A 14,797-nucleotide genomic window follows, 5' to 3' on the forward strand; every position below is an offset into this window, starting at 1 on the left:
ATAGCGCACACGACCCCCACTGACTCCACGGATGCTTCCACCTCCCATCGGGGCCTAGGGCAGGGTGCTTACCATTATAGCGCACACGACCCCCACTGACTCCACGGAGGCTTCCACCTCCCATCGGGGCCTAGGGCAGGGTGCTTACCATTATAGCGCACACGACCCCCACAGACTCCACGGAGGCTTCCACCTCCCATCGGGGCCTAGGGCAGGGTGCTTACCATTATAGCGCACACGACCCCCACATACTCCACAGAGGCTTCCACCTCCCATCGGGGCCTAGGGCAGGGGACTTACTATCGTAGCGCACACGACCGCCGTAGACTCCACAGAGGCTTCCACCTCCCATCGGGGCCTAGGGCAGGGGACTTACTATCGTAGCGCACACGACCCCCGTAGACTCCACAGAGGCTTCCACCTCCCATCGGGGCCTAGGGCAGGGTGCTTACCATTATAGCGCACACGACCCCCACTGACTCCACGGAGGCTTCCACCTCCCATCGGGGCCTAGGGCAGGGGACTTACTATCGTAGCTCACACGACCCCCGTAGACTCCACAGAGGCTTCCACCTCCCATCGGGGCCTAGGGCAGGGTGCTTACCATTATAGCGCACACGACCCCCACTGACTCCACAGAGGCTTCCACCTCCCATCGGGGCCTAGGGCAGGGTGCTTACCATTATAGCGCACACAAACCCCACAGACTCCACGGAGGCTTCCACCTCCCATCGGGCCTAGGGCAGGGTGCTTACCATTATAGCGCACACGACCCCCACAGACTCCACAGAGGCTTCCACCTCCCATCGGGGCCTAGGGCAGGGGACTTATTATCGTAGCGCACACGACCCCCGTAGACTCCACAGAGGCTTCCACCTCCCATCGGGGCCTAGGGCAGGGTGCTTACCATTATAGCGCACACGACCCCCACTGACTCCACGGAGGCTTCCACCTCCCATCGGGGCCTAGGGCAGGGGACTTACTATCGTAGCGCACACGACCCCCGTAGACTCCACAGAGGCTTCCACCTCCCATCGGGGCCTAGGGCAGGGTGCTTACCATTATAGCGCACACGACCCCCACTGACTCCACGGAGGCTTCCACCTCCCATCGGGGCCTAGGGCAGGGTGCTTACCATTATAGCGCACACAAACCCCACAGACTCCACGGAGGCTTCCACCTCCCATCGGGCCTAGGGCAGGGTGCTTACCATTATAGCGCACACGACCCCCACAGACTCCACAGAGGCTTCCACCTCCCATCGGGGCCTAGGGCAGGGGACTTACTATCGTAGCGCACACGACCGCCGTAGACTCCACAGAGGCTTCCACCTCCCATCGGGGCCTAGGGCAGGGGACTTACTATCGTAGCGCACACGACCCCCGTAGACTCCACAGAGGCTTCCACCTCCCATCGGGGCCTAGGGCAGGGGACTTACTATCGTAGCGCACACGACCGCCGTAGACTCCACAGAGGCTTCCACCTCCCATATCGTAGCACTCACGACCCCCACAGACTGCACAGAGGCTTCCAACTCACATCAGGGCCTAGGGCAGGGTTCTTACTATTATAGCGCACACGACCCCGACAGACTCCACAGAGGTTTCCACCTCTCATCAGGGCCTAGGGCAGGGTACTTACTATTATAGAGCACACGACCCCCACAGACTCCACAGAGGCTTCCACCTCCCATCAGGGCCTAGGGCAGGGTACTTACTATTATAGCGCACATGACCCCCACATACTCCAGAGAGGATTCCACCTCCCATCAGGGCCTAGGGCAGGGTACTTACTTCTTACAGTGCACACGACCCCCACAGACTCCACAGAGGCTTCCACCTCCCATCAGGGCCTAGGGCAGGGTGCTTACCATTGTAGCGCACACGACCAGACACAGAGTGCACAGAGGCTTCCACCTCCCATCAGGGCCTAGGGCAGGGTGCTTACCATTGTAGCGCACACGACCCCCACAGACTCCACAGAGGCTTCCACCTCCCATCAGGGCCTAGGGCAGGGTGCTTACCATTGTAGCGCACACGACCCCCGCAGACTCCACAGAGGCTTCCACCTCCCATCAGGGCCTAGGGCAGGGTACTTACCATTGTAGCGCACACGACCCCCGCAGACTCCACAGAGGCTTCCACCTCCCATCGGGCCTGCGGCAGGGTACTTACTATTATAGTGCACACGACCCCCGCAGACTCCACAGAGGCTTCCACCTCCCATCGGGGCCTGGGGCAGGGTACTTACTATTATAGCGCACACGACCCCTGTAGACTCCACAGAGGCTTCGCCCTCCCATCGGGGCCTAGGGCAGGGTACTTACTATTATAGCGCACACGAACCCCGTAGAATCCACAAAGGCTTCCCCCTCCCATCGGGGCCTAGGGCAGGGTACTTACTATTATAGCGCACACGACCCCCGTAGACTCCACAGAGGCTTCCACCTCCCATCAGGGCCTAGGGCAGGGGACTTACTATTATAGCGCACACGACCCCCACGGACTCCACAGAGGCTTCCACCTCCCATCAGGGCCTAGGGCAGGGGACTTACTATTATAGCGCACACGACCCCCACAGACTCCACAGAGGCTTCCACCTCCCACCAGGGCCTAGGGCAGGGGACTTACTATCATAGCGCACACTACCCCCACAGACTCCACAGAAGCTTCCACCTCCCACCAGGGCCTAGGGCAGGGGACTTACTATCATAGCGCACACGACCCCCACAGACTCCACAGAAGCTTCCACCTCCCACCAGGGCCTAGGGCAGGGGACTTACTATCATAGCGCACACGACCCCCACAGACTCCACAGAGGCTTCCACCTCCCACCAGGGCCTAGGGCAGGGGACTTACTATCATAGCGCACACGACCCCCACAGACTCCACAAAGGCTTCCACCTCCCACCAGGGCCTAGGGCAAGGGACTTACTATCATAGCGCACACGACCCCCACAGACTCCACAGAGGCTTCCACCTCCCACCAGGGCCTAGGGCAGGGGACTTACTATCATTGCGCACACGACCCCCATAGACTCCACAGAGGCTTCCACCTCCCATCAGGGCCTAGGGCAGGGGACTTACCATTATCGCGCATATGACCCCCACAGACTCCACAGAGGTTTCCACCTCCCATCAGGGCCTAGGGCAGGGGACTTACTATTATAGCTCATACGACCCCCACCGACTCCACAGAGGCTTCCACCTCCCATCAGGGCCTAGGGCAGGGGACTTACTTCTTACAGCGCACACGACCCCCACAGACTCCACAGAGGCTTCCACCTCCCATCAGGGCCTAGGGCAGGGGACTTACTTCTTACAGCGCACACAATCCCCACAGACTCCACAGAGGCTTCCACCTCCCATCAGTGCCTAGGGCAGGGGATTTACTTCTTACAGCGCACACGACCCCCACAGACTCCACAGAGGCTTCCCCCTCCCATCAGGGCCTCGGGCACGGGACTTACTATTGTAGCGCACACGACCCCCACAGACTCCACAGAGGCTTCCACCTCCCATCAGGGCCTAGGGCAGGGGACTTACTATCGTAGCGCACACGACCCCCACAGACTCCATAGAGGTTTCCTCCTCACATCAGGGCCTTGGGCAGGGTGCTTACTATTGTAGCGCACACGACCCCCATAGACTCCAGAGAGGCTTCCCCCTCCCATCAGGGCCTAGGGCAGGGTGCTTACCATTGTAATGCACACGACCCCCACAGACTCCAGAGAGGCTTCCACCTCCCATCAGGGCCTAGGGCAGGGGACTTACTATTGTAGCGCACCCGACCCCCACAGACTCCACAGAGGCTTCCACCTCGCATTAGGGCCTCGGGCAGGGTGCTTACCATTGTAGCGCACACGACCCCCACGGACTCCACAGAGGCTTCCACCTCCCATCAGGGCCTAACGCAGGGTGCTTACCATTGTAGCGCACACGACCCCCACGGACTCCAGAGAGGCTTCCATCTCCCATCAGGGCCTAGGGCAGGGTGCTTACCATTGTAGCGCACACGACCCCCACAGACTCCAGAGAGGCTTCCACCTCCCATCGGGGCCTAGGGCAGAGTGCTTACCATTGTAGCGCACACGACCCCCACAGACTCCACGGAGGCTTCCACCTCCCATCGGGGCCTAGGGCAGGGTGCTTACCATTATAGCGCACACGACCCCCACAGACTCCACGGAGGCTTCCACCTCCCATCGGGGCCTAGGGCAGGGTGCTTACCATTATAGCGCACACGACCCCCACAGACTCCACGGAGGCTTCCACCTCCCATCGGGGCCTAGGGCAGGGTGCTTACCATTATAGCGCACACGACCCCCACAGACTCCACGGAGGCTTCCACCTCCCATCGGGGCCTAGGGCAGGGTGCTTACCATTATAGCGCACACGACCCCCACAGACTCCACGGAGGCTTCCACCTCCCATCGGGGCCTAGGGCAGGGTGCCTACCATTTTAGCGCACACGACCCCCACAGACTCCACGGAGGCTTCCACCTCCCATCGGGGCCTAGGGCAGGGTGCTTACCATTATAGCGCACACGACCCCCACTGACTCCACGGAGGCTTCCACCTCCCATCGGGGCCTAGGGCAGGGTGCTTACCATTATAGCGCACACGACCCCCACTGACTCCACGGAGGCTTCCACCTCCCATCGGGGCCTAGGGCAGGGTGCTTACCATTATAGCGCACACGACCCCCACTGACTCCACGGAGGCTTCCACCTCCCATCGGGGCCTAGGGCAGGGTGCTTACCATTATAGCGCACACGACCCCCACAGACTCCACAGAGGCTTCCACCTCCCATCGGGGCCTAGGGCAGGGGACTTACTATCATAGCGCACACGACCGCCGTAGACTCCACAGAGGCTTCCACCTCCCATCGGGGCCTAGGGCAGGGGACTTAGTATCGTAGCGCACACGACCCCCGTAGACTCCACAGAGGCTTCCACCTCCCATCGGGGCCTAGGGCAGGGTGCTTACCATTATAGCGCACACAAACCCCACAGACTCCACGGAGGCTTCCACCTCCCATCGGGCCTAGGGCAGGGTGCTTACCATTATAGCGCACACGACCCCCACAGACTCCACAGAGGCTTCCACCTCCCATCGGGGCCTAGGGCAGGGGACTTATTATCGTAGCGCACACGACCGCCGTAGACTCCACAGAGGCTTCCACCTCCCATCAGGGCCTAGGGCAGGGTACTTACCATTGTAGCGCACACGACCCCCGCAGACTCCACAGAGGCTTCCACCTCCCATCGGGCCTGCGGCAGGGTACTTACTATTATAGTGCACACGACCCCCGCAGACTCCACAGAGGCTTCCCCCTCCCATCGGGGCCTAGGGCAGGGTACTTACTATTATAGCGCACACGACCCCCGTAGACTCCACAGAGGCTTCCACCTCCCATCAGGGCCTAGGGCAGGGGACTTACTATTATAGCGCACACGAACCCCGTAGAATCCACAAAGGCTTCGCCCTCCCATCGGGGCCTAGGGCAGGGTACTTACTATTATAGCGCACACGACCCCCGTAGAATCCACAGAGGCTTCCCCCTTCCATCGGGGCCTAGGGCAGGGTACTTACTATTATAGCGCACACGACCCCCGTAGACTCCACAGAGGCTTCCACCTCCCATCAGGGCCTAGGGCAGGGGACTTACTATTATAGCGCACACGACCCCCACAGACTCCACAGAGGCTTCCACCTCCCATCAGGGCCTAGGGCAGGGGACTTACTATTATAGCGCACACGACCCCCACAGACTCCACAGAGGCTTCCACCTCCCACCAGGGCCTAGGGCAGGGGACTTACTATCATAGCGCACACGACCCCCACAGACTCCACAGAAGCTTCCACCTCCCACCAGGGCCTAGGGCAGGGGACTTACTATCATAGCGCACACGACCCCCACAGACTCCACAGAAGCTTCCACCTCCCACCAGGGCCTAGGGCAGGGGACTTACTATCATAGCGCACACGACCCCCACAGACTCCACAGAGGCTTCCACCTCCCACCAGGGCCTAGGGCAGGGGACTTACTATAATAGCGCACACGACCCCCACAGACTCCACAGAGGCTTCCACCTCCCACCAGGGCCTAGGGCAAGGGACTTACTATCATAGCGCACACGACCCCCATAGACTCCACAGAGGCTTCCACCTCCCACCAGGGCCTAGGGCAGGGGACTTACTATCATTGCGCACACGACCCCCATAGACTCCACAGAGGCTTCCACCTCCCATCAGGGCCTAGGGCAGGGGACTTGCCATTATCGCGCACATGACCCCCACAGACTCCACAGAGGCTTCCACCTCCCATCAGGGCCTAGGGCAGGGGACTTACTTCTTACAGCGCACACGACCCCCACAGACTCCACAGAGGCTTCCACCTCCCATCAGGGCCTAGGGCAGGGGACTTACTTCTTACAGCGCACACGATCCCCACAGACTCCACAGAGGCTTCCACCTCCCATCAGTGCCTAGGGCAGGGGATTTACTTCTTACAGCGCACACGACCCCCACAGACTCCACAGAGGCTTCCCCCTCCCATCAGGGCCTCGGGCACGGGACTTACTATTGTAGCGCACACGACCCCCACAGACTCCACAGAGGCTTCCACCTCCCATCAGGGCCTAGGGCAGGGGACTTACTATCGTAGCGCACACGACCCCCACAGACTCCATAGAGGTTTCCTCCTCACATCAGGGCCTTGGGCAGGGTGCTTACTATTGTAGCGCACACGACCCCCATAGACTCCAGAGAGGCTTCCCCCTCCCATCAGGGCCTAGGGCAGGGTGCTTACCATTGTAATGCACACGACCCCCACAGACTCCAGAGAGGCTTCCACCTCCCATCAGGGCCTAGGGCAGGGGACTTACTATTGTAGCGCACCCGACCCCCACAGACTCCACAGAGGCTTCCACCTCGCATTAGGGCCTCGGGCAGGGTGCTTACCATTGTAGCGCACACGGCCCCCACGGACTCCAAGGAGGCTTCCACCTCCCATCAGGGCCTAACGCAGGGTGCTTACCATTGTAGCGCACACGACCCCCACGGACTCCAGAGAGGCTTCCATCTCCCATCAGGGCCTAGGGCAGGGTGCTTACCATTGTAGCGCACACGACCCCCACAGACTCCAGAGAGGCTTCCACCTCCCATCAGGGCCTAGGGCAGAGTGCTTACCATTGTAGCGCACACGACCCCCACAGACTCCACGGAGGCTTCCACCTCCCATCGGGGCCTAGGGCAGGGTGCTTACCATTATAGCGCACACGACCCCCACAGACTCCACGGAGGCTTCCACCTCCCATCGGGGCCTAGGGCAGGGTGCTTACCATTGTAGCGCACACGACCCCCACAGACTCCACGGAGGCTTCCACCTCCCATCGGGGCCTAGGGCAGGGTGCTTACCATTATAGCGCACACGACCCCCACAGACTCCACGGAGGCTTCCACCTCCCATCGGGGCCTAGGGCAGGGTGCCTACCATTTTAGCGCACACGACCCCCACAGACTCCACGGAGGCTTCCACCTCCCATCGGGGCCTAGGGCAGGGTGCTTACCATTATAGCGCACACGACCCCCACTGACTCCACGGAGGCTTCCACCTCCCATCGGGGCCTAGGGCAGGGTGCTTACCATTATAGCGCACACGACCCCCACTGACTCCACGGAGGCTTCCACCTCCCATCGGGGCCTAGGGCAGGGTGCTTACCATTATAGCGCACACGACCCCCACAGACTCCACAGAGGCTTCCACCTCCCATCGGGGCCTAGGGCAGGGGACTTACTATCATAGCGCACACGACCGCCGTAGACTCCACAGAGGCTTCCACCTCCCATCGGGGCCTAGGGCAGGGGACTTAGTATCGTAGCGCACACGACCCCCATAGACTCCACAGAGGCTTCCACCTCCCATCGGGGCCTAGGGCAGGGTGCTTACCATTATAGCGCACACGACCCCCACTGACTCCACGGAGGCTTCCACCTCCCATCGGGGCCTAGGGCAGGGGACTTACTATCGTAGCGCACACGACCCCCGTAGACTCCACAGAGGCTTCCACCTCCCATCGGGGCCTAGGGCAGGGTGCTTACCATTATAGCGCACACGACCCCCACTGACTCCACAGAGGCTTCCACCTCCCATCGGGGCCTAGGGCAGGGTGCTTACCATTATAGCGCACACAAACCCCACAGACTCCACGGAGGCTTCCACCTCCCATCGGGCCTAGGGCAGGGTGCTTACCATTGTAGCGCACACGACCCCCACAGACTCCACAGAGGCTTCCACCTCCCATCGGGGCCTAGGGCAGGGGACTTATTATCGTAGCGCACACGACCGCCGTAGACTCCACAGAGGCTTCCACCTCCCATCGGGGCCTAGGGCAGGGGACTTACTATCGTAGCGCACACGACCGCCGTAGACTCCACAGAGGCTTCCACCTCCCATCGGGGCCTAGGGCAGGGGACTTACTATCGTAGCGCACACGACCCCCGTAGACTCCACAGAGGCTTCCACCTCCCATCGGGGCCTAGGGCAGGGGACTTCCTATCGTAGCGCACACGACCCCCGTAGACTCCACAGAGGCTTCCACCTCCCATCGGGGCCTAGGGCAGGGGACTTACCATTGTAGCGCACACGACCCCCGTAGACTCCACAGAGGCTTCCACCTCCCATCGGGGCCTAGGGCAGGGGACTTACTATCGTAGCACACACGACGCCCATAGACTCCACAGAGGCTTCCACCTCACATCAAGGCCTAGGGCAGGGTACTTACTATCGTAGCACTCACGACCCCTACAGACTCCACAGAGGCTTCCACCTCACATCAGGGCCTAGGGCAGGGTACTTACTATCGTAGCACTCACGACCCCCACAGACTCCACAGAGGCTTCCACCTCACATCAGGGCCTAGGGCAGGGTTCTTACTATCGTAGCACTCACGACCCCCACAGACTGCACAGAGGCTTCCAACTCACATCAGGGCCTAGGGCAGGGTTCTTACTATCATAGCGCACACGACCCCGACAGACTCCACAGAGGCTTCCACCTCTCATCAGGGCCTAGGGCAGGGTACTTACTATTATAGAGCACACGACCCCCACAGACTCCACAGAGGCTTCCACCTCCCATCAGGGCCTAGGGCAGGGTACTTACTATTATAGCGCACACGACCCCGACAGACTCCACAGAGGTTTCCACCTCTCATCAGGGCCTAGGGCAGGGTACTTACTATTATAGAGCACACGACCCCCACAGACTCCACAGAGGCTTCCACCTCGCATTAGGGCCTCGGGCAGGGTGCTTACCATTGTAGCGCACACGGCCCCCACGGACTCCAAGGAGGCTTCCACCTCCCATCAGGGCCTAACGCAGGGTGCTTACCATTGTAGCGCACACGACCCCCACGGACTCCAGAGAGGCTTCCATCTCCCATCAGGGCCTAACGCAGGGTGCTTACCATTGTAGCGCACACAACCCCCACGGACTCCAGAGAGGCTTCCATCTCCCATCAGGGCCTAACGCAGGGTGCTTACCATTGTAGCGCACACAACCCCCACGGACTCCAGAGAGGCTTCCATCTCCCATCAGGGCCTAACGCAGGGTGCTTACCATTGTAGCGCACACAACCCCCACGGACTCCAGAGAGGCTTCCATCTCCCATCAGGGCCTAACGCAGGGTGCTTACCATTGTAGCGCACACAACCCCCACGGACTCCAGAGAGGCTTCCATCTCCCATCAGGGCCTAGGGCAGGGTGCTTACCATTGTAGCGCACACGACCCCCACAGACTCCAGAGAGGCTTCCACCTCCCATCAGGGCCTAGGGCAGAGTGCTTACCATTGTAGCGCACACGACCCCCACAGACTCCACGGAGGCTTCCACCTCCCATCGGGGCCTAGGGCAGGGTGCTTACCATTATAGCGCACACGACCCCCACAGACTCCACGGAGGCTTCCACCTCCCATCGGGGCCTAGGGCAGGGTGCTTACCATTATAGCGCACACGACCCCCACAGACTCCACAGAGGCTTCCACCTCCCATCGGGGCCTAGGGCAGGGTGCTTACCATTATAGCGCACACGACCCCCACAGACTCCACGGAGGCTTCCACCTCCCATCGGGGCCTAGGGCAGGGTGCCTACCATTTTAGCGCACACGACCCCCACAGACTCCACGGAGGCTTCCACCTCCCATCGGGGCCTAGGGCAGGGTGCTTACCATTATAGCGCACACGACCCCCACTGACTCCACGGAGGCTTCCACCTCCCATCGGGGCCTAGGGCAGGGTGCTTACCATTATAGCGCACACGACCCCCACAGACTCCACAGAGGCTTCCACCTCCCATCGGGGCCTAGGGCAGGGGACTTACTATCATAGCGCACACGACCGCCGTAGACTCCACAGAGGCTTCCACCTCCCATCGGGGCCTAGGGCAGGGGACTTAGTATCGTAGCGCACACGACCCCCGTAGACTCCACAGAGGCTTCCACCTCCCATCGGGGCCTAGGGCAGGGTGCTTACCATTATAGCGCACACGACCCCCACTGACTCCACGGAGGCTTCCACCTCCCATCGGGGCCTAGGGCAGGGGACTTACTATCGTAGCGCACACGACCCCCGTAGACTCCACAGAGGCTTCCACCTCCCATCGGGGCCTAGGGCAGGGTGCTTACCATTATAGCGCACACGACCCCCACTGACTCCACAGAGGCTTCCACCTCCCATCGGGGCCTAGGGCAGGGTGCTTACCATTATAGCGCACACAAACCCCACAGACTCCACGGAGGCTTCCACCTCCCATCGGGCCTAGGGCAGGGTGCTTACCATTATAGCGCACACGACCCCCACAGACTCCACAGAGGCTTCCACCTCCCATCGGGGCCTAGGGCAGGGTACTTACTATTATAGCGCACACGACCGCCGTAGACTCCACAGAGGCTTCCACCTCCCATCGGGGCCTAGGGCAGGGGACTTACTATCGTAGCGCACACGACCGCCGTAGACTCCACAGAGGCTTCCACCTCCCATCGGGGCCTAGGGCAGGGGACTTACTATCGTAGCGCACACGACCCCCGTAGACTCCACAGAGGCTTCCACCTCCCATCGGGGCCTAGGGCAGGGGACTTCCTATCGTAGCGCACACGACCCCCGTAGACTCCACAGAGGCTTCCACCTCCCATCGGGGCCTAGGGCAGGGGACTTACCATTGTAGCGCACACGACCCCCGTAGACTCCACAGAGGCTTCCACCTCCCATCGGGGCCTAGGGCAGGGGACTTACTATCGTAGCACACACGACGCCCATAGACTCCACAGAGGCTTCCACCTCCCATCAGGGCCTAGGGCAGGGGACTTACTATCGTAGCACACACGACACCCATAGACTCCACAGAGGCTTCCACCTCACATCAAGGCCTAGGGCAGGGTACTTACTATCGTAGCACTCACGACCCCTACAGACTCCACAGAGGCTTCCACCTCACATCAGGGCCTAGGGCAGGGTACTTACTATCGTAGCACTCACGACCCCCACAGACTCCACAGAGGCTTCCACCTCACATCAGGGCCTAGGGCAGGGTTCTTACTATCGTAGCACTCACGACCCCCACAGACTGCACAGAGGCTTCCAACTCACATCAGGGCCTAGGGCAGGGTTCTTACTATTATAGCGCACACGACCCCGACAGACTCCACAGAGGTTTCCACCTCTCATCAGGGCCTAGGGCAGGGTACTTACTATTATAGAGCACACGACCCCCACAGACTCCACAGAGGCTTCCACCTCCCATCAGGGCCTAGGGCAGGGTACTTACTATTATAGCGCACATGACCCCCACATACTCCAGAGAGGATTCCACCTCCCATCAGGGCCTAGGGCAGGGTACTTACTTCTTACAGTGCACACGACCCCCACAGACTCCACAGAGGCTTCCACCTCCCATCAGGGCCTAGGGCAGGGTACCTACCATTGTAGCGCACACGACCAGACACAGACTGCACAGAGGCTTCCACCTCCCATCAGGGCCTAGGGCAGGGTGCTTACCACTGTAGCGCACACGACCCCCACAGACTCCACAGAGGCTTCCACCTCCCATCAGGGCCTAGGGCAGGGTGCTTACCACTGTAGCGCACACGACCCCCACAGACTCCACAGAGGCTTCCACCTCCCATCAGGGCCTAGGGCAGGGTACTTACCATTGTAGCGCACACGACCCCCGCAGACTCCACAGAGGCTTCCACCTCCCATCGGGCCTGCGGCAGGGTACTTACTATTATAGCGCACACGACCCCCGTAGACTCCACAGAGGCTTCCACCTCCCATCGGGGCCTGGGGCAGGCTACTTACTATTATAGCGCACACGACCCCCGTAGACTCCACAGAGGCTTCCACCTCCCATCGGGGCCTGGGGCAGGGTACTTACTATTATAGCGCACACGACCCCCGTAGACTCCACAGAGGCTTCGCCCTCCCATCGGGGCCTAGGGCAGGGTACTTACTATTATAGCGCACACGAACCCCGTAGAATCCACAAAGGCTTCCCCCTCCCATCGGGGCCTAGGGCAGGGTACTTACTATTATAGCGCGCGACCCCCGTAGAATCCACAGAGGCTTCCCCCTTCCATCGGGGCCTAGGGCAGGGCACTTACTATTATAGCGCACACGAACCCCATAGACTCCACAGAGGCTTCCCCCTCCCATCGGGGCCTAGGGCAGGGTACTTACTATTATAGCGCACACGACCCCCGTAGACTCCACAGAGGCTTCCCCCTCCCATCGGGGTCTAGGGCAGGGTACTTACTATTATAGCGCACAGGACCCCCGTAGACTCCACAGAGGCTTCCCCCTCCCATTGGGGCCTACGGCAGGGTACTTACTATTATAGCGCACACGACCCCCGTAGACTCCACAGAGGCTTCCACCTCCCATCAGGGCCTAGGGCAGGGTATTTACTATTATAGCGCACACGACCCTCTAGGGCAGGGTACTTACTATTATAGCGCACACGACCCCCGTAGACTCCACAGAGGCTTCCCCATCACATCAGGGCCTAGGGCAGGGGACTTACCATTGTAGGACACACGGCCCCCACAGACTCCACAGAGGCTTCCACCTCCCATCAGGGCCTAGGGCAGGGAACTTACCATTGAAGCACACACGACCCCCACAGACTCCACAGAGGCTTCCACCTCCCATCAGGGCCTAGGGCAGGGAACTTATCATTGTAGCACTCACGACCCCCACAGACTCCACAGAGGCTTCCACCTCCCATCAGGGCCTAGGGCAGGTTACTTACCATTGTAGCACACACGACCCCCACAGACTCCACAGAGGCTTCCACCTCACATCAGGCCCTAGGGCAGGGTATTTACTTCTTACAGCACACAGGACCCCACAGACTCCACAGAGGCTTCCACCTGCCATCAAGGCCTAGGGCAGGGTACTTACTATTATAGCACACACGACCCCCATAGACTCCACAGAGGCTTCCCCCTCCCATCAGGGCCTCGGGCAGGGTACTTAATATTATGGCGCACACGGCCCCCATAGACTCCACAGAGGCTTCCCCCTCCCATCAGGGCCTAGGGCAGGGGACTTAGTATTATAGCGCAGACGACCCCCATAGTCTCCACAGAGGCTTCCCCCTCCCATCAGGGCCTAGGGCAGGGTGCTTACTATTATAGCACACACGGCCCCCACAGACTCCACAGAGGCTTCCACCTCCCATCAGGGCCTAGGGCAGGGTACTTACCATTGTAGCGCCCATGACCCCCACAGACTCCACAGAGGCTTCCACCTCCCATCAGGGCCTAGGGCAGGGTACTTACTATTATAGCGCACACGACCCCCGTAGACTCCACAGAGGCTTCGCCCTCCCATCGGGGCCTAGGGCAGGGTACTTACTATTATAGCGCACACGAACCCCGTAGAATCCACAAAGGCTTCCCCCTCCCATCGGGGCCTAGGGCAGGGTACTTACTATTATAGCGCACACGACCCCCGTAGACTCCACAGAGGCTTCGCCCTCCCATCAGGGCCTAGGGCAGGGTACTTACTATTATAGCGCACACGAACCCCGTAGAATCCACAAAGGCTTCCCCCTCCCATCGGGGCCTAGGGCAGGGTACTTACTATTATAGCGCACACGACCCCCGTAGACCCCACAGAGGCTTCCCCCTCCCATCGGGGCCTAGGGCAGGGTACTTACTATTATAGCGCACACGACCCCCGTAGACTCCACAGAGGCTTCCCCCTCCCATCGGGGTCTAGGGCAGGGTACTTACTATTATAGCGCACAGGACCCCCGTAGACTCCACAGAGGCTTCCCCATCACATCAGGGCCTAGGGCAGGGGATTTACCATTGTAGGACACACGGCCCCCACAGACTCCACAGAGGCTTCCACCTCCCATCAAGGCCTAGGGCAGGGAACTTACCATTGAAGCACACACGACCCCCACAGACTCCACAGAGGCTTCCACCTCCCATCAGGGCCTAGGGCAGGGTACTTACTATTATAGCGCACATAACCCCCGTAGACTCCACAGAGGCTTCCACCTCCCATCAGGGCCTAGGGCAGGGTACTTACTATTATAGCGCACATAACCCCCGTAGACTCCACAGAGGCTTCCCCATCACATCAGGGCCTAGGGCAGGGGATTTACCATTGTAGGACACACGGCCCCCACAGACTCCACAGAGGCTTCCACCTCCCATCAAGGCCTAGGGCAGGGAACTTACCATTGAAGCACACACGACCCCCACAGACTCCACAGAGGCTTCC

The sequence above is a fragment of the Ambystoma mexicanum genome, chromosome 14, assembly GCF_040938575.1.
Source record: "Ambystoma mexicanum isolate Mex_15411 chromosome 14, UKY_AmexF1_1, whole genome shotgun sequence".
Taxonomy (NCBI): Eukaryota; Metazoa; Chordata; class Amphibia; order Caudata; family Ambystomatidae; genus Ambystoma; species Ambystoma mexicanum.